Source organism: Passer domesticus, chromosome 2 (assembly GCF_036417665.1).
Source record: "Passer domesticus isolate bPasDom1 chromosome 2, bPasDom1.hap1, whole genome shotgun sequence".
Lineage (NCBI taxonomy): Eukaryota > Metazoa > Chordata > Aves > Passeriformes > Passeridae > Passer > Passer domesticus.
This window is the reverse complement of record NC_087475.1, coordinates 78003807-78024091: the sequence shown is the minus strand read 5'-3', so window position 1 is coordinate 78024091 and position 20285 is coordinate 78003807. Positions and strand designations below refer to the sequence as shown.

General features: G+C 34.4%; 1 protein-coding gene across 4 annotated transcripts in view; it reads left to right on the top strand.

The window, feature by feature from the left end:
* The window catches only part of CNTN5 (contactin 5), a 603752-nt gene that overhangs the window by 178364 nt on the left and 405103 nt on the right, over window positions 1-20285 (top strand). For all 4 annotated transcript variants that reach the window (XM_064409453.1, XM_064409454.1, XM_064409456.1 and 1 more), the window contains one exon: window positions 7080-7219. The gene's annotated coding sequence lies outside the window, so the exon portion shown is untranslated. The remainder of the gene's footprint in view (window positions 1-7079; window positions 7220-20285) is intronic.

Here is a 20285-nt window from a genome sequence, read left to right as displayed (position 1 = left end):
ATTTTTAAGGGTCTGTAATACATAAGGAGATGGAAGCTTTTAATTCCTTAAATTTTTTCTATACTATTACAGAGTATCAAAGATACTACAATAATCAACACCAGCAAGAATTCTACCACAAACATCATCACAGGCAAATATAAAAAGGATCAATATAGTGAATATATATAGCAATTAAAAATCACTACCAGCTATCAATAGTATATTAACAAACAATAGTATGGCAACAGTCAATAGCATCAGCAATCAATCGTATAGCAACAATCAATATAATCTAATCAATATAGGTTACTGTGAGTTTTTCATTAGTGAAGCAACTTCTCACCAATATAACAGAAGACACAATTAAAATATATTATTTATATGGATGTAAAATACCAGTTTTGAATTAATTAGGTTTCAGAGTGGGCCAAATCATGTTGAAGTGTAGGACAAACCAGTCACCAAGAGAGATCCAGCCATCCCAGAGCTGTTAAGGACAAACTGAAACTACTCCAAAAGTGGGCCCAAAGCAGCAACCAAGTTAACAGAGTCTGACTTCAAAAATGATTGGCATAATGGAGTCTGGAGTTAGTCAGTTATCCTCAATGAGAGTCTAAGATCTTGTAGAAAGTTTGTGTACATTTCAACTTGTTTAGAAAAATAAAAACATGTGCAGCATGGGAAGTTCTCAGGGAGATAGAAACTCTATTTTGGATAAAAATTAGGTTTTTTGTATATTGTAGAGATATAAAAGGGCATAAGCATACCATTTTGAAAGCCAGTAGATCATGTTAATGTCTATTTTTCACCCACACCACCAAAAAAGTGGTGGTTTCTGTTCTTTCAGCCCAATTTTGTTTTTCAGGACTGCTTCCACTTTTTCAGAGAGTAAGTTGCAATTTCCTGAGTTTTGCATTTACTGATGGTATCTCAGGAGGTTACCACTTTTCAGGTTCATCGCCTGTACTTTTAAAGAGGCCAGCTGCACTTTTTCAGTATGTCTCTTGTTCCAGGACCCAATTCCCAGGCTCACGGCTCCCATACCAGCAGGAATTTTCTATGTTAGTACTTTTCCTCTTTCTAAACTTTTTGGCTGCTTGCATCACAAAGTTATATTGTGACTCAGTTAGTTGTGACTCAGAGTAAAATCCCAAAGTAAACCATGCAGCACTGTGTTGTTCACCTTCTACATCTCCTGATGCTGGAGAAACGGGAAACAGAAGTCAAATATTGTGCCACTTACAAACATTTGCAAGTGATCTTTAGGAGCTGAGTGTGTGTCCTCAAAGTTTCATCTATACAGCTAAGAATTATCTCCTGCCATATAATATTTTTTCTTTCAAAATCTGCATCTAAGCAATTGAGTTCTTTCAATACTGAACTCTATAGTTTACTGGAAATGACCATTAAAAACCACATATTTATTGGCATCAGCTGTTGGTGACCTTTAACTTACTAATTCATGTCTCCATGATTTTCCTTCTAAAAAATGGACTTTTACTTCTATTGTGAAAAAGTCATGATACACTGCAGATAGCACCAGTTGTGGGTGTTACAGATATTAAAGACACCATTATTATTGTTATTATAATGCAAGTGAGGGAAGAAGGACTATTCTGCAATAGCATCTTACTGTTTATGTAGTTTGTAGATGGGAGTTACATGCCAGTAGGCAGTACAAAATTACTTGTGAACAACAATATATCATTTAAATGTAAAAATGTATGTGTTGCTACCTATTTAAGAACTTGAATAACAATCTCCACCTCTGTCTACCAGATTAAAAATGTATTATGAAATTATAGTTTTGAAATTATTGAGATATATGCAGATATTTAAAGTAAATTCCTAGATTCACAGGCTTTGTGAAAATTTTCCTGCTGGAGAAGTCCATGAAAGACAGGGACATGAAAGTCCATGAAAGACGAGGACATGTCCTCACTGTGAGGTACCTATCATTCCCTTGTACGAGTAAATAATTTCTCATCACTTCAGGATCTGACCTTTGTTTTCTAAGTGGAATATTTTGCTTCTAAATTTAAGTTTAGAATTAGACACAGCTTCCCTTGGGCTGACCAGACTTCTGCCCATCACAAAAGGGCAGAAATGCTTTCACACTTCCAAATAGACCAGTAGAAACCCTTTTCTGTGTTACATTTGGTTTCTTTATGGGTTGATTCAAAGCAGACATTGAAGGGTAATGTGAGATGGGGAAATAGCTAACTCATAGAGTAGTTTTATGTGCTTAAGCTCTATTTTAAATTGTATTTTTAAAAGGCTTGGGCTGAAATATGACCAGTAATGGCCAGTATACTTGATAAGGAGTCTGAGGACGAATTTCTTGTGATTAAGATATCCTGGTATGTGTACAGTGTCTGTAATCTTCTCCTTTCAAGACTGTACAGTAGCTGAAATAGATTGAAGAAAATAGCAGAAGAAAAAGACCCTTAATGCAAAACATTGCACTAAAATTCCGAAAGGAGGATTGAAACTCAAATGTGTAGTAGAAATACTTGGTGGTTTTTTATAGCAAGAGTATTCTTCAGTGTAACCTACAGTACAAGGCCTCTCAGAGGACATTTAGGAACACAGTAGTCTTTGATCTTAATGGAAACTGTGTTTGCTGAGGATGGTGCTGTCTGCCTTGCAATCACCAGGTAGTCTGGTTGCACAGCAGGAACCTCTTTCCTGTAATACAGACACAGATAGTGAAACCTGCTTCATCTGTCTGAGGGAGCCTGGAGTTTCCCCTAGTTCAATGTGGGAGGTATTGCATTTCTTAGAAAAGCTTTTCTTCCACGCAGCCGATGATGCTGTGACATGTTTTCAAAGTAGCTAGGGACTGTGGGCCCATTTGACACAGTAGGAAAAAGGCTAAACAAAGTGGGAGAAAGGTCTGATTTGGCCACTTCAAGAAAAAAGGTAGAATTATTGAATAGACATGTGAGAAGAAGGTAACTATTTATTTCTGAACCATGCAACATCAGAAATAGTAGAGTTGTCTAATAAATTCTGAAGGGCAAGTCAATTTAAAGGATGTTTTAATGAAAAATAAAGGATTTACCCCTCAACACAGAATGAAATTTTAAAAGGGCATAACTTTCTTGTGTGAGGTCAAAAGCAGGAGAAAGATCTATACAACTCTCAAGCTATTTTTTTCCAACTACAGCAGGTCTCAATGAAATTTCTTGCCAAATTTATTACCTCTCTATTTGCCTCTCCTATCTTGCCCTTCCACAATATTTAATAACTTTATAACTGCTTCTCCTTTCTAACATATAAAAATCCACTGATTCTTAAATGGTCATTAATGAGAATGTAATGTGTCTTGTCTGAGGATCACTGGGAGACAGCATAGTCCTACAGTGAGCTATTCTTCACATCCCTCCTGCACAGCCTTTCTAAGGATAGTGATTTTACACCTCTCTCCACTCTAATTTCCTGTTCATTCTACGGTATAGCATCTATTAGTCACAGAAAGTTGGAAAGTTAAAGACTCTGCAGCTGGAGTACTAGGAGGCTTGCAAATAGAAAGGTTTTAGACCTTTGTGTGTAATGGGCTGTAAAAGTAAAAGTTGTGATTTATTGTTTCTTTCAGTTACTGAAACCTAATGGCTAGCCCACCTTCTGTGGAATTCAGTGATCTGCAAATGTTTATACCTAATAAAATGTTTGAGTAAATTGTGATTCTTTTCCTTTTAATGCATCATGCTTCCATGTAGCTGTGCAACATTTCTTTCACAATTGTATTTTTAACATTCAGTTCAAGCTGAAAGCAACACAGATTTATATTTATTTTCATAACAAAAGAAATTTTTAAAAATTAATTCAGTGACCGTTAGTAGTTAAAAAATTATTTACGTTTAATTCATGATAAATCAGTCTAAAAAAATTGATTGGCATATGGATATGGATGAACAAAATGATGGCTTATATTATACACACATTCAAACAGTCATGGATATATACCTCTGTAACTTATAGAAGAGAAAGAAACACAAGAAAAGAAAAGAAACAGAAAACAATTAATTCTGAACTGTACTAAGAGGAGTGATTTGTCATTATTATTGTCAAAAGGCAATTTGTATGTTTGCTTTTAATTTCCATTACAAAATAAAAAACATAAAATGAAACAGCATGGAATGACATGATTCTTAAGAGCAATGTCTTTCTTTCCCAGGTGTAGCCATAAACTTTGCAGTCAAATGATGGATCAGCTTAATAATATCTAGGAATTAGTTTCAAAATGTGCTGTGAAAAAACAGAATTTTTATAGCCAAAACAAGAAACATATCTTTTATGTAAATTCAGTAGTTTATTGATAGTGTAATTTAAATTCTAACTGTCTTTTGAAGATTTCATTTTAGTTCAGTACCTATTTTTACAGAAAAAATTAAAAAAGAAAGAAAGACATTGAAAATAACAAAAATTACAACATCACAGAAGAAGGTGAAATGTCCTTATACACAATCTTGATAACATTTTTATCCTATTAAGTTTGATTTCCCAACACATGGATCTAAGTGTTGTCTTCAGCATGGGGAAAGGCTGCAGCTGTTTAGTGTAACTTTGTGGGTGTTTTCTTCCTCAATTTAGGCTCACATAGGAACTTTTTCTATGCTTGCTACCTTTCTCACAACTTGCTATTTGTCACTATTTTTCATGTGTGTGCTTCTTCTGTAATTGCTAATTATGGCATGCTTTACATATGTTAGATACTTGTTCTTTTTCTCTTTGCTGCATTTAAAAGTGATTTCTCCAGGTCTGTACTACCCTAGCTGATCATTAGTAGGGTGCTTATAGCCATTGGGTCTGGAACATCAGCTTGTATCCTATTTCTTATTACCCTCTCTGCACTGCATCCTGTGTCCCACCATTCAAGGTCTGTTTTGCCTTACCACAATCATATTCCTCTATGCTACATTGCTACATTACAGTCATAAATGTCAGATTCTATACAGAAAAACTACCTGTTACTACCACGTATATGAAAATTTTACCATAAGAAGATAAGCAAAAGCAAAATTAAATAGACTTAGTTTCTTGACAATTTCAAAAATTGCTGTTAGAGCTCTAGCAACCACAACAAAGTTAAGCTAAATAAGAGAAGTTCAGACAAAGTAAACATGACTGTCTCATGGCCTTGGAAATTTGTACAAAGATCATGGCATGCTGGTAGCTGTAGCAACATCTTATTCACTGGACTGCAGGATCCATTCCACTCAAAGAAGTATCTAGAGCTTTTTCTAACTTTTAGGTAAATGCCTCAGGGCTCATGTCTTCAGTATCCAGGTTCTGTTTGGAGAAGATCATGGTGCAGTCAAAAGAAATAAAACATGGTTGTGCAGGAGTGCTTCTGTCAGAAATGGGAATTGATGGGACCTAATCTTTGTCTTCATAATCTTTATAAAATTCACTCTTTTCTGCATGTTGAACCAACTCTAAAAGAAGGATGAGCAGATTGCCTTCCTTTGTTTCACAGATCTAAATGGTTTCTGGACTGCAGATGCAGCTTTGAATCATTCAAGTAGTACAGGGTAGAGCAGTAATATCCCTTAAGTAAATTCTTATCCTCTAGGCTGGGCTTCAAAAATATTAATAAGAACAACAGCAGATTTTCTCCCTTATACTGTTTGTTTATTTGTTTATTTCAAAATATGCAATATAAGTCAAAGCTATTCTCCAGCCCCTGAATTCAGTGCCCTTCCAAAGGTAAGGTCTAGGTAAAATTTTTAATTCAAAGTCAAAGCTAATAGTGTGAGGGAAGATTGTTCATAATTCTTAAGAGAATTAGCTTTGAAAATGGTAGTCAGTTCTACCACAATGCTTTGGTAGAAGAAATTTGGACATCTAATACATTTCCTGCCAATCACATAAACAGCTATGACTAGGACAGTTATTTGGCTATTATTTATTTTGTTGGTTTGGTTTGAGTAGGGCTAAAACTATTTAATAGATGTACTTCCAGCTGCTGCTGTTTTCCCAGGACAACAGGTGAAGTAGACAGTTAACTGGAACATAAAGACATTCCCCATGATTCTTTTAGACAGGATGAAAGAATGAAAAAGTCAAGGGAAAAAGCATTTAAAAAACTTAAATCAGGTTGAATATAAGAAAATGAAAAAAGGAAAAGCTTTAAAATTATTCAATTGTATTAATTTCTTAGTTAATAAACAGTTTTTCAAGAAAAAGAATGGGTTTTAGCATTTATGTGACAATTAATCTAAATGACCATGAACGCCACAACAGTGTGGGTTTTTTTGTTTGGGTTTTAGGTTTTCTTTTGTTTGGATTTTTGGGGAGTTTTTTGTTTGGGTTTTTGCAGTTTTCTTGTTTACTTGGTTTTTGAGGGGGAAAGGTAAGGGTGTTTTTTTTTGTTTTCCTAATTGAGGTTGCTAACAATTGTTCAAATTTATGAAAAGTGTTGTGATTTCTCTGTTGTCAATTTAACTTAATGATTGAATAGTTCAAACAATAATTATCTTAAGGAAGTCATGCTCTGGTTTTTTTTAGGATAATAAGCTAAATGGAGACACAGGCCTCTAGAGAAATTTCAAATGAGTACCTTGAAAATGAACTAATCGACAAAGTTGTAATTGCATGTTATCTGGAAAAGGTCACTCAAAAATTCCTGTGAGAAAGCATCTTTACAAAAATGCTCATGAGCTGGTTTAAATTCAAACAACAGAAATTATTAAATATTCATTCCATTATAGAGGAGTCTACTTGAATACAGGAGGCTAATAATGTAAACCTGTACATTTCCCATTCTTCCCAGCACTATCTTTTCTTAATGGGGAGCAGATTAAAAAGAACTCTTAAATTCTCCTAATTATCTTATCTTTTTGTTCTTGTTGTAAGAAATAAGGGGTTTTTCCCCATCAAAAAGCATAAAACACTTTTGAGATCTGTATCCAATCTGAAGCAAGACAGGTATCTCAGATTAAGCTCTTGCAGCCAACAAACATTGTCATGTCATCCAACACGCAAGTAATGAAACATAAAGAGCCAAATGAACATATATCCATGTAGAAGAAGTTTGATACATCTAACACTTCAATAACAGCTCTACACACATGATTTTTTTTTTCTCACAGATTATGAAAAGTGAGTCCTAATACAATTGGATCCAGTGCAGCTTCTGAGCTTCGTCGGCTTTCACTCCTACAGGACCTAATCTGTTGGGATCAGTTCTGTTTTGAAGAACAACTTCTGTATAGCCAACTGGAAATTTGAGGTACTGGATATTTAGACAAAACTGCTTTTGGGATATGTTTATTGTCTTTATTTTTTGCTTGTATTAGTTTATAAAATTCAAATCAAACACAGTTGCTCTCACGAGCAATTTAAACTGAATAAGGTTGCAAATGGATCAGAGATTAAAAAACTAATCTAGTTTTATATATGATATTGTTATATTTCTTGCCATGGGTTTGCAAAAGGTTCTGTTTTAAAAGTGTTTACCACTCCTTGAAAATGTTTTAAAATAGTCATTGCAGTATACTCTTAACCTGAATGCACTGAATAGGTTTTGAAATCTAATTTTTGTGTCAAGTTTAGTTGCATATAATTGAGTATAGAAATCTCTGTAGACAAGCCACAAAGTCTATGCTGCACATCTAACCTCTCAGGTATTTCAGTGGAGCTTGGTCTAGATCTAGAATATGTGGGTTTGCTACATGACTCTGAAATGACAAGCAGATTCCACAAAGGTAAACCTCTTGAAGGTCAAGGGTAATGCTCCTTTTAGGAGTTACGGTTTTTCCAACTTCTATTAAGTGGTTTGTGTAACTCAGGGTTATCTTGCTAGAGTACTGAATAAATATAATTTTGTATTAATGAAGCAGGCGAATATAGAAAGTGCTTTGTTCAAGAGCCTGTTGTGATACAAATCATTATGATACAGCAGCTGTAGATTTGAGTCATTTGAATCTGATATTCACTACACAGATGAACAATGGTTATTCGCTTTCAATTTATCATGAGTACAGCCACAGATTGAAATAAGATGGAGTAAATGTCTGTGGTTATCTGTTAACTGGTGTGCTTTATCATTTCATAGATGAATGACTCATGAACATGTAGTTCAGAACACCTCTAATTAATTTTTGAGTTGAGTCTTTATTCTTAACCTCAAACTATGGTTTATTAATGGGTTAAGGTAAAGAGCTTGCTAAAGTGTAATGTGTGGCTGTGCAAACATATTTGGAAGCTCATAGTTCACTGTTGGATGTCAGATATTTTACCTGCCTACCCAACTAATTGAGAATCATATCAAAGAACCAGAAAGCCATTGTGATGAATGAGAGAGACAGTGACCTCCAAAAGACATAAATGAATTAGAACTGATGAACTTGATATGAGTAGATTCACAGTCTCTTTTTAAAAATAACACAGGTTAACTCTTTTTCCTGCCCTTGGAAATGTATTGCACTAAAAGCACAGGAAAGATTGGCAGGTGAATTTTAACTTGTTGGTTTTTTAAATTTTTTTCTACAAGTGTTACAAGATTTTTTGAAACATATTTGTTGTATAAAAATATTTTGGTTCTGAATGCATGCAAAGCAGGCTTTCTGGAATCTAAGAGGTGTCTTTAATAGTTTTGAGGAGCAAAAAGTGATAGGGGAAGAGAAAGGGGAAGAGGCATTTTTTTCCCAAGAGATAAATTAAAAATCATTCTTTTATCTTTCTTGCTAAAGAACAGAAAAGATAAATTGAAGACATAATTGTTTAAGATGCGTTAAAGACATAGTTTCCCACATATTTTTGTTTCTCAAAATAATTCCTAATAGGCTAAATAATTGTGTATACTATTCCAGAATTCTGCTTGTCTTTAGACAGGAGGTTTATCGTAGTCCCATTTTGACAAATATTTCAGAATCATTTATGTAGATATTCTTTTAACATTAATCTGTAATATCAAGTGACAGAACCAACTTCTGGCCTGTCAGCCTCTGTGTGAAATGTTAAATCCATCCTCTGTTGCAACAGAACAGAACCGATTCTTGAGTCTGTTTCTTAAATCCATGTCATAATCATTTGTCATAAATGATAAAGTGCTCAAATATAGAAATTCCTGTTGAAAAAATAAGATAAATTTCCAGTGAATTTATTATGCTTCTATAAAGAAGAAGGATTTAGCATAATTTTATGCCTAAGCAGGAGCTGCTTATTTACTGGTGAAGAATATACAGTCAAAATCATATATTTGGTAGTCCATGTCCTCAGCCTCTCAGTAAGTAGATAGTGTGAAACAAAGCATATTTAGGGAAAACACTGAGCTTCCCCGCCTACAGTCCCTTGAATTTTTTTCTGAAGTTTGAGGTCAAGGCATATGTTCATCTCCCCTTTCTCAAAATGCAAAAGATTTTTTTTTTTTGCCTAAGATTCTGCTGATTCCCCTGTTTCTTTTCTTTAGTTGCTGGGGATTTACCTTTAGTTGGATTTCCCAGGAATAAGGTTTGCATACAAAACTGTTAAATCAGAATAGCTGATGCATGTCAAAGTTACATTCTGTGTTTAAAGTTAACCACTCAAATAAGTGGGGAACGCAAACAGAGTTTATATAAACAATAGAAACCTCTCTGATACATGTTTTTGAATCAGCTATGTCATTCTCTTTATGGTATCTATCATGACCCTTTGGATCTTGACAGAGTGATTAGATTTAATAGAGTTGTTAAGAACTATTCTTTCTTTCAAGTTTTGCTGGAAAAAAATTACACCTAATTACATTAATTAGTTAGGAAAAACGGTTGCTAAAATGGCTATATAAGGGGGTTATGTATTGTTATTTTGCATGATCTGAAATTCTGACACTCGTAACAATGATGGTCAGGAACAAAAGCAGCAATGATTTTTAAAAGACAAATCTGCAATATCTTCCAAATGTGAAGATTTCAATAGACTAACACACCAAGAGAGCAGAAGGACCTGACAGAAAATAGTCATTTTCTGAATGTGTAGAATTTAACAGTCCTTAAATGGTTTGTGCTGGATGAAAGAGAAACTGAAAAATGACCTTTATCTTTGTCACCACCAGCAAATCTTGCTGTTCCACTGTTCCAGTGATGCATAGAGGTGGAAATAAAGGAGATGAGTACAATAGACTTTTCCATAGACTGAGTTTTCCAGGTCATTTAATTCTCTCTAGTGTGTTCAGAACCTTTCCAACAGAGCTAATGATAACAGATTGCCACATTATCCTACTCATAGTGACCTGTTTGGGCACCTGCCAGAAATTCTACTCACTCAAAACTATGGGTGAAAAAGAGTGTTTACTGAACTCACTTCTAATGGTTATTATCATTTATTTGGGGTGGGGGGGAAATTGTATTATTGAGTAATTCATGTGTTAAATAATTACTCAATTATTTTGAAAATTGATACTTTAGGTTGTTGCTCTGCTTCAACTAATTTTTATTTTTCCTTACTGGTTCTGGCCTTCTGCCAGTTCATGTTCCATGGGGACAGTTCTCCCTATCAAACAAGGCTGTTTTTTCAACGTATAGCCAGGTAAAACTACCTACAGGAACTCTGTCCTTGCTAAAAAAGAAACAGCTGTGTCTCTAAAAGGGATAAATGTAGCATTTTTAATGGGATTTTTTCTTTTTGTGATTACCTTTGGGCTGCACAAGCTTCAAGAGTGCTATGGAGAAAGTCTTACTCCCAGTGAATATCATAGTGTTCAGGCTCTTGATCATTTAATGATTTTAATATGATTTCTTTGAGCATAAAATTGACAGTTCCATATTGTACCCTGATTGTTTGAATTTCTATCTTTCATAATTTTTTGAGAACCCAAAAGCTTTAAATCACATACACTATGTGATTTTTACCATGAAAAAAGAAGCTTGAGTTTAAGTATTAATTAAAGAAATTTTGACTCCTTGAACATATATTGTTTCACCAATTCAACTGGAGAAAAATGATTTTTTAAAAGAGATTTTGCCTGGGAGTCCTACTTTGGAGATAACTTGCTATTGCATGTTGCCTATTTAACTTTGAAGAGCCAAAAGGATCTAAAATTTAAAGGTTACTCTTTATTCACACTGATTCCTAATCTAGTGTGTTCAAAAAGGATTTTTGTGATGACAGCTAATACTTTGGGTTGTTTTTTTTTTTTTTTAAACTACATTTAAATTCCTGTACAAATCATACTTTTTCCGTATCACTGCAAAGATCATGTTAGGAGTAATACAAAAGTTTACTTACTATACTCCAGTGACTTAGTTAGGCTTTCCATGTATAGCTGTTGGTTCTCTAACTTAGGGCCATTCAAGCCTGCATTGGTCATTTAAGTCACCTGAATAGCTTTCCCTTGATTATTGAATTAAAAATTCTAGAGGCAGAAAATGCCATCAAACCTATTTCAGACATAATTATTCTCATCAGAACAGGCTTCCTTTGGTTTCATACATTAAGGGCTCGAATTTCACTTTTACAGAAAATTTTTTGCCTCCTGGATGCAAAGTATAACAGTTTAGCACTTGCTTTGCTAGCAGCTGAATCATCTCACATGAGTAACAACTTTCTTTTCAAGGTGGGGAGAGCAACATAGAAAGGAGAATCAAAGGTAACAATGTTAATAGAAACACACTAGTTTAAAAATAGGATTTAAGAGGTTTGGGGCTTATATGACTGATATCTTGTTGGAAAAAAGCGTGCCTGTGTTCTGAGGAAATTAGTGTTTTTATGGCCTGAAATGAGTAGTGATTATCCCCTTTCCTATTTATGTGTCTGCAATAGAAATAAGTAAAATATTCAAGGCTTTTGGTCTTGAACCTATTTGCTTTGTCTTCAAATTTATGTTCTGCTGGTTTGCTTTATTTTAATTTTGTAATGAAATATTATATTTTGCTTCTCTGTATGTTTATAAAGGTTAAAACACTTCAAAATTAAGACTCTATGTTAATATAATATTTCAAAAAGTCCTCCAAGTAATATCTGAAGTCCTATTAGACTATTGTTCTGAATTATTCAGCTATTAGTACAGTTTTCATTAATACTGAGTTCATAATTTGATGGATTAAATTATGATATATATGTTTACAGCTTACTCCAGGCTAATGAGAATCTAAAATGTAACATATAACAGTGGTTCACTGCCTTCTGTTGATGCACAATAGGGAAAATAGAAATACTAGTCTAGCAAATTGTATGTATGCACACTTCAGACCTCCTATAAATCTGTCTCCATACAAGAAACCTTTTATGCATGCCAATGTGATCTAAATAAGAAACAAATTTATCCTAAGATAGTTACTTAGTCTCAGTATGACATTACAGTAAAGCCTTACCAATGACAAATCACTGCAAAAGATGTGGTTCAGTTCTCTCTCTGTGACTCTCCCTTCCCCGTGGCTTATCTACAGATCGTATATTCAATGCTTAATTGGTTGATACAGTGGAAAAGGTTCTGTTTTGGTTTGTTTCATTCCATTGTGTTTTGGGGCTAAACCAATATACTAGATTTAAGGGAAATTTCAAGGCAGTAAGACTTCTACTTTGCAAGGCAGCTTGCTATCACACTGGCTTTGCAATCACAGTAAGCTACAAAGCATGCCAAAATTTTTGAAGCAGGTGAGTTCTTGCACTGATACAGCATCAGAAATCCTGGTGAGAACAGGAGTGAATGACACATGGAGCCACTCCACTGAGGGTGCCACCTCTTACTGCTGAAGGATTAACTAATACAAAATTAAGTGTGCTAGGACCTCACCCCCACTTCTGGTCGGATCTGGGGAGGCACCATGCTTTTCATGAAAGCAGCAATGAGTCAAGCCTGTCAAGCCATTAAGGTCCAAGCAGCCTTCATTTTTTGCTAAAAAACAGCTCTAAAATTTTCATCAAGACCAAAATATATTTACTTTCCACACAGTAGATATGTGAGTCCAGTCTCAAACCTGGCTGTTTGAGATTGTTCCCATTGCTCTGCTTTCAACCAGCCAGGCTGAAATTAGCTGCAAGGCAGCCACTAGTTCACATTGGGGATGGATACAGGCAGAGGGAATTTGGGGCAGATACTACACAGACACACACCCTTTCCTCAAAATGAGCAGGAGAAAGTATTATATTTTTAGCCACACACACTTTGTGAGTAGTGAATAAAAATGTTCAAAGTGACAAGCACTGGATCCTGAAGACAGCTCATTGACCATGTCTTTCCAGATATGATATAACTATCACCATCTTAGGTGGAATTGATGTATTTGGGTGATAGCCAGATGTAGCAATCCCTGAGGTAGAGGTAATTTTGGAGACTCCCCTATTTCTCATTATTTTTTTCAGTACAGAACACTCAGAAAACTGATGATTTAAAATTGATAATAAAAAACCATTGAGAGAGCTAAAGTCTTATGCAAGATTGTTATTATATAGTTTATACAGCAACAACGTTTCAGAACTTCATATGCCATTCATGTTTCTCATTTTGTATTACATTCATTTACATTTCAAGTTTTCACAAGTATTTGCAAAGCATATGTTTATAAATGTTGTTTTGTCTTCTTAGACTTGCAAAGACCTCTAATAAGGTGCCATAAAAATGCTTATAACATGCTACCTTACAAGGAAAGAGGGAGAAAGAGGCTGTCAACCCATCTTGATCTTGTCTCAGTGTTCAAACCTGAATCTAAAATCATATCTCAAATGTTGCAGAGACATGTAGAGAAGAGCTCTTAGAAAATGAGATATATTTCTGTCTTTTGCAATGCTTTTAAAAATTCACAGCCTCACACAAAAATTTAAGCTTTACATACTATAACAGAGCCTCTGATAATAAGCATTAAACATCCATAATATGCAGCACAACTTCTTTCGTATCAGTTCTGTGAGGAAAAATAATTACTTCTGCTTTGACAGGATGAGAAGAACCAAAGCTCAGTATTATATATTGTTATTATACTAATTATTGCTATTTGTTTATTATAGCAGGAGTATTCTTCCTGTTTAATGTCCTCAGAATGAAAGCTATTTTCATAATTTTTTTTCATATATGCAGTGGGGTTTCTAGAGAGGATTTCTACTTAATTCTTTCAAATTCATATAAACATTATTATTGTCTTAATCTAAAATTTGATACTGATAGAAATGAACTGCAAACTATTTAATGACATTTTGCAGGTACTGTCTTATCAAGTTTGTCTTTTCCACCTGACACAAACAATTGTAGAAGTCAACATTCTCATTAATTAATGTTAATGAATTTGGCAGACACACATAATTGGCTTTTACCTTGGTTTTCATGTCTTTTAATGGGATTCCACAGGGGTTTTTTGAGAGTATAGACTTCATATTTATTGGTTGTGCAATTTGGAAATAATTTCTTGTAAGTGATGTCTGTCTGGATTTTCTCATATGAAATAAATTAGGTAACTACCAAATCTGGTAAACTGAAATAGCTCTATATAAAATGCAAATTTCATACAATTGAATTGTTTAGGTAGAAAAAGGACCTTGGACAGTCTCCAGTCAAATCTTCTGCTCATGGCAGGTCAGCTCCAAGGAAGTCAGGCTAGTCTGCTGAGGTCTTCATCCAGTTGTGTCAGACGAAGATGCTTAGATCTTCATTCAGCTGGGTCTTGAAATCATCCAAGGATGGGAAGTGAGCAACCTCTCTCAGCTTGTGTGAATGCGTCTCTGTCCTTATGGTTGAAAACTTCTCCCTATATTCAGATGAACCTCCCTTATTTCAATTTATACTTCTTGTTTCTCATCTTTTCATCATGCATTGTTTTGTAGAGCCTGGCTATGTCTCCTCAATGACTTCCCCATAGCACTGGGGATCCCTCCAAGGCAAACTCTATTCCAAAGTAACAATTCTAGCTCCCTCAGACTCTTGTCAAAGAACAAGTTCTTCAGCCCCACCATCTCTGTGACTTCCTTGTATTATCTTCAGCTGGTCACTGTCTTTCTTTTACAGAGTGGCCCAAAACTGGATGTAGTATTCTAGATATGAAGGTTCTTGGAAAAGTGGGAAATTAATCAGCCTTTATCTTCACAACACATTATTTACAAACATGATTCAATTGGTACTATTTTTTTTGAGCTTAGACCAACTTTAATTTACAAGAGCATGAATCAGGCTCTTCCTCATGTACTAAAAGCAGAATTTGATCTTCAGACACATGCATCCAAAGGGATGGAATCTTTTTTCTTGAAAGAGGATATTATGTAACTTCTCTTAAAATTCTTAAAATCAGAAACACCAGAGCAAGATAAAAGTTAAGGTAAGAACAATATTGGTATAATTTATTTCCATAGGAGAATTCTCTGGTTGCATTTTTTGGTGTTGCTTCCATAGCTACAGTTTTGTGTAAATATTACATACTCTATTAGAAAGAAAGAGGAAAAAACGCCAATTTTTAACTGATGCAAAAGACATCCCTGTTTACTTGCTTTAAAATTAGTCTGAACTGTCCCAGTTCGTTCTGCAAAATGAAATAGCTGAATGGGACTCTTCCACATACGCTGGTTGACACCATGTTCTCACACTTGCCTCTGCTTTGCCAGAAAATCAAACTGAGAACGTGATGGCCGTCAAAGCAGCAGCTTTCAAGGCAGGGAACATTTTGAAGAACTCCTTAAGAAATTAATAAAAATTAACCTTCTATCAGTGATTTGGCAAAAGGAAGCTCCCAAGGTTATTGTCTTTTATTTTCCTTTTACACCTTCTGGTTTTGTCCCTTTTGTCTCTTATGAGACACAGCTCTTAGTGCATAATCAATTTTTGTTGCTGTTGCACAACTTTCCCCATTAGTTGGTGGCTTTATCTCTTGCTTGCCCATTGCATGTGGTGGGGGTGTTTTCTCCTGGTTTGAAATTCCAAAACGGCTAGATGTGTGGGCTGCTCACTGTGTTCCTTCTAGAGGCAAGAATGAAAAGGTTGTATTTTCAGAAGAAAATGTGTATCATCCTAATGCAAATATCTCAGAAGAGAAAATATTTATAGGGCGATCTCTCTCAGGTTTATTTCTAGCCAGAAAGGGAGAAGAGTGGTTCTATATCAGACACAAGAGTTACAGTCAATATATCTTGTGAATAAATGACTGCATTATTTTTACTGGCTTTTTTCAAGGAACTTTAAAAGTTTAAACTGTCTCTTTTGTGTTAAAAAACATAGTGTGTAGTTTTTGTGATTTAAAGTTGAAAGTTGTGTTACAATATTTTAAATGAAAGTTGTAGTTCACCATTTATTGTAGGACAAAAGATGGAAAATGTAGCGTCTTTAGTACTTCTTTTCTTTTACTCCAGGTTCTTTTCAATTAAATCTAAAGATGAAGGAGGGCCACAGCTTTCTTAAAATATCTTTAGGTATTCTGGGGTTTAGGTTCTTGATACACAAAAAATTAAAATTTCATTTTAGTCCTATTACTTTACCTGTATTGTAATTGAATATTCCTTTAAATATCATCCCAGTTCAGATGTTACATTGAAAGATTTATTTATTTATTTGTAAATAGCAAGTGAAATTTTAAGTCTACATTTATTTTTTTTTTAAATAGATATTACTAAAAATAGTCTGCCATAACTATGTAATAAAAAAAGCATATCTATGTGGATGAAAAAAATGCTTTGACCAGAAAATCTCAACACTACTGGTGAAAGAAATAACTACTTTATTTGCAAAATAATAAAATGTGGAATGAAGCACATCTATTGATTAATAGCCTCGATGGAAATGTTACCTGATAGGTTGGATATGTTTGGATTTCAAGGAAGACTTTCTGCTATTGCAGGCAATAGAGGAAGTGGCACTCCTGAATATTGTAAAACAAAGCTTTTGATATTCTATTCCCATTTTTGCCAGACTTTGAAAGCCTCTCCTTCAAGAGAAGTCATCCCTGAATGGAAAATGAAAATAAACATCACCATAACTTTTTCATACAGTAAACAAATAAAAGTGATATGTTAACTTATTTAAAGTACAAGGAATCTTTTACAGAATTTATACTTGAATTTTTTATGAGGACTAGGCAGTATAAAAACAAATTTAGGTAAATTACTATTTCTAGCAAGTAAAAAACAGCATCTAAATTTTGTAACTGTAATCCTAGTTAGTGTTTCAGATGTTTTATGCAGCAAAATTCCACTTCCAAAATTTGATATTGAGAATCCTTCAATCTAAATTAGTTTAAACTGAAATCCTTAGTTTTCAGAAAAACTAAGGTTTCAAGACATACTGAGAACAGGTAGAAGGGAAACAGAAAGGCACTGGCAAGTGTCAGCCATTCCATAGCAAAACTCACTTCAAACAGAAAAAGCTTTTTTTAAGCTTTCCATAGTTGATGTGAGTTAAATACTTGCTTTATTTTTTCAAAGAGGAAGATTTTTTTTATTGTAAAATTTAGGAAAATAAAAGCAATGGAATATAACAGTTTCTGTACGCAGGCTGGATGCATCTTCAGTAGCATGATTGGCTGGACTCTGCAGCATAGGACAATACATTCTTTTCATCCAAATTTCCTTATCTTCTTCCCTATAGAGATAATATCCTATAGTGAAGGAGTTGCTAGAAATATAAATGTGGTGGATAAAGCTCTTTCTTCTTTAGGTAGATCTTCAGTTTTTGCTGATATTCTGGAGTTTCAGCAAAGGTGACATTGGCTATGCAAACTTCTGCAAACGGTCTGTGAGCTCACATTCAAGGCTACCCTCTGAGCATTTCTGTTGTATCTGCAGTACTTTGAGGTATCCATACTGGCCCCACTCATGAAGAATTCATATGTATTTCTATACAAGGTCATTTACAAAATCAATTACTGATCTCCTTTTCTTTTAATATATCACTTTTTTATAATTAATGTGTACTTGAAGAGATGTGTTCAGTTTCCAAGATATACTGATCCGTATACCTTATTTAACTATTTTTGTTATGCAAATTTTCAAGTAGAGCTTTCTCCTGTTATCCATAGATTAGTAAAAAAAGAATTGCCTCATTGCCTTCCCTAGATCAAAATTGGAAAATAAGTGGATATCTGGGGGAGAGAAACCTCAGTGCTATTTATTTGATTCAGTTTGCCACTCACTGAATATTGCCATTTTGATGCAGGAATTATTTATTTTATAGACTTGATGAAAACTAATTCATAATATTTATTATGATAAATGCAACAAGTCATAAAATAAAATGAAATGGATTTTAGTTCATTAAAAATCTTCTTTACTCTCTAAATCGTACACTAATGAAAATTAGATAACTTTGAAGGGAGATGGGAAAGGAACTCCGTTTGATGACAATAGTCCCTGTACAGAAACTATGGAAGTACAAAAGCTATTCTCTGTAACTTAAGGACTCAGAAACATTTCCAGCTGGGTTCAAGTCCCAGCCAGCATATGCAGTTGTATGAAAATCTGTTTGCTATGTCCCATGAGTAATACTGCTTGCAGGAAACATATAGCTACTACTGAGAAGGAACTCAAGAGACTGCAAGTAATATAGCAGTAATGTAGCAGTATGCTTTTCTCATTATAGTATAACTACAAACCACAGTCTTCGAATTTCTCTGTTTCTCTTTCAGTTGATAAATCGACTGACCTAACTCTCCCTTTTCAATGACCCATGTAATAAAAATACTTATGAAGAACCTTAAATATTTTACAGGATAATTATATAATTATTTGTAAAAACAGAATCTTTGATCCAAATTGTTAGAATAGGAGGAAAGGTGGAACAACAGGCAATTTAACTGAAAATCTGTATTACTAGTTTTCATGTTATAAAAGACCTTGAAAGTGGAAAGTCAATAAAACCACCAGCTGAAAACCTAGTTCAAATTCCACTGTAGTTAATAGCAAAGCTTTCAATAGTGCCAAGGGTTGCATATGTCCATGACATTTATAGAAAGTTGAAGAGCAGCATACAGTCTGTCTGAGAAGTATAATCCTATAAAAATTCTATATGTGTATTCTTTTCAAAGACAAAATATCTATTGCTGCTACAGGGAATTTGGAGTGAGCACATTAGCTTTCAGTAAAAAAGCAAAAATGACTTCAAAGTTAATTTGAACTGAGTAGAGATAGGGATTAAAGAAAAGCTAGAAATATGCGATAGCATGGAAGTAGAAGGTACAGAATATCCCTTCTTGTGTTTCTGTAGAAAATATATTACAAAAAAACCCCAACCAAACCCAAACCCAGCCAAAGAAACAAACAAAACAAAAAACCAAGCCCAACAAATGAGCAAGCTAAACTTTTTAAAACTCTAGAGTGACTAATCATTTTGTTAGCTCTTGAGGAATTTTCATGTTGTGCCTTGAAGTGAGTTAAACACATTTGTGCTCAAATATATATATATTAAAAAAGTAATAAACAATTCAGTGTGCTGAGTCCTACTGCAAATCTGCATGGAGTCTGCAGAGATGCATCATAAACCTTTTATAGCTTTGCACCACACCCAAGAAACATGGGGCACTCTAGGCCATCCTTGGGTCCATCATTCAGTCCACATCTAGTGTGAAACGTGGCTTCTAAATGCTCTGATCCCAGGATGGCTACAGGATAATGCTGAGGCTGTTCCTTATCTCAGCACTCAGAAATGCCTCACTCCCTTGCAAAGTAGCCTTCTGTCTCCAGCATCCCTGCTTTCAAACAGCTTAACTCCTTCTTGTAGTTGAGCCTTCTTGCCCTCCATGAGAGCTCATACTTCAGTCAAAAAAAAATTACCACTGTAATTGGAATTTTCCCTTCATAGCTAAATCCATTTTAGGATCTGAGAGCAGAGTAAGAAAGGAAGGGTGGCAGAAAACCCTCAGAAAAGGATCTAATTAAAGCAATATCAGTTGATAAATGAACATTCATTATCTGTAGACAAATGCAAGAGAATGACTGGGAACATCATGTTAATTGGCAAACAAGTGACTCACTACAAACTGTGAAAATAAACTGAAAAACTATACACAGCGGTGCCAGTCAAACAATCTCCCAAACCAACGAACAATTAGAAGTCATGGCACTTTCTCATTGCAAACTTTTTACTCAGTAGAATGATGTGGGGACCAGAGCACAAAAGGTAAACAGGAATAGGACAAACAAATATGCTAATTTCTTTAAATTTCATATATATATATATATTTGAAGGGGATTGTGTGAGAATTATATTGTATTTTTAGGAACTAAACTTGAACTGCCACTTTCTGCCACATTCTTCGTGTTAAATATATATCTAAACAATAGAAGATTAATGGGGTTTTTTTGAATATTAGTTTTATTGCTTTTTTTTTCCTTTTGTAAAAAGAAAAAACCATTATCCTACTGAGTTTATACCAAGTCATCAACATTATTAAAACTCCCATATGTAGATC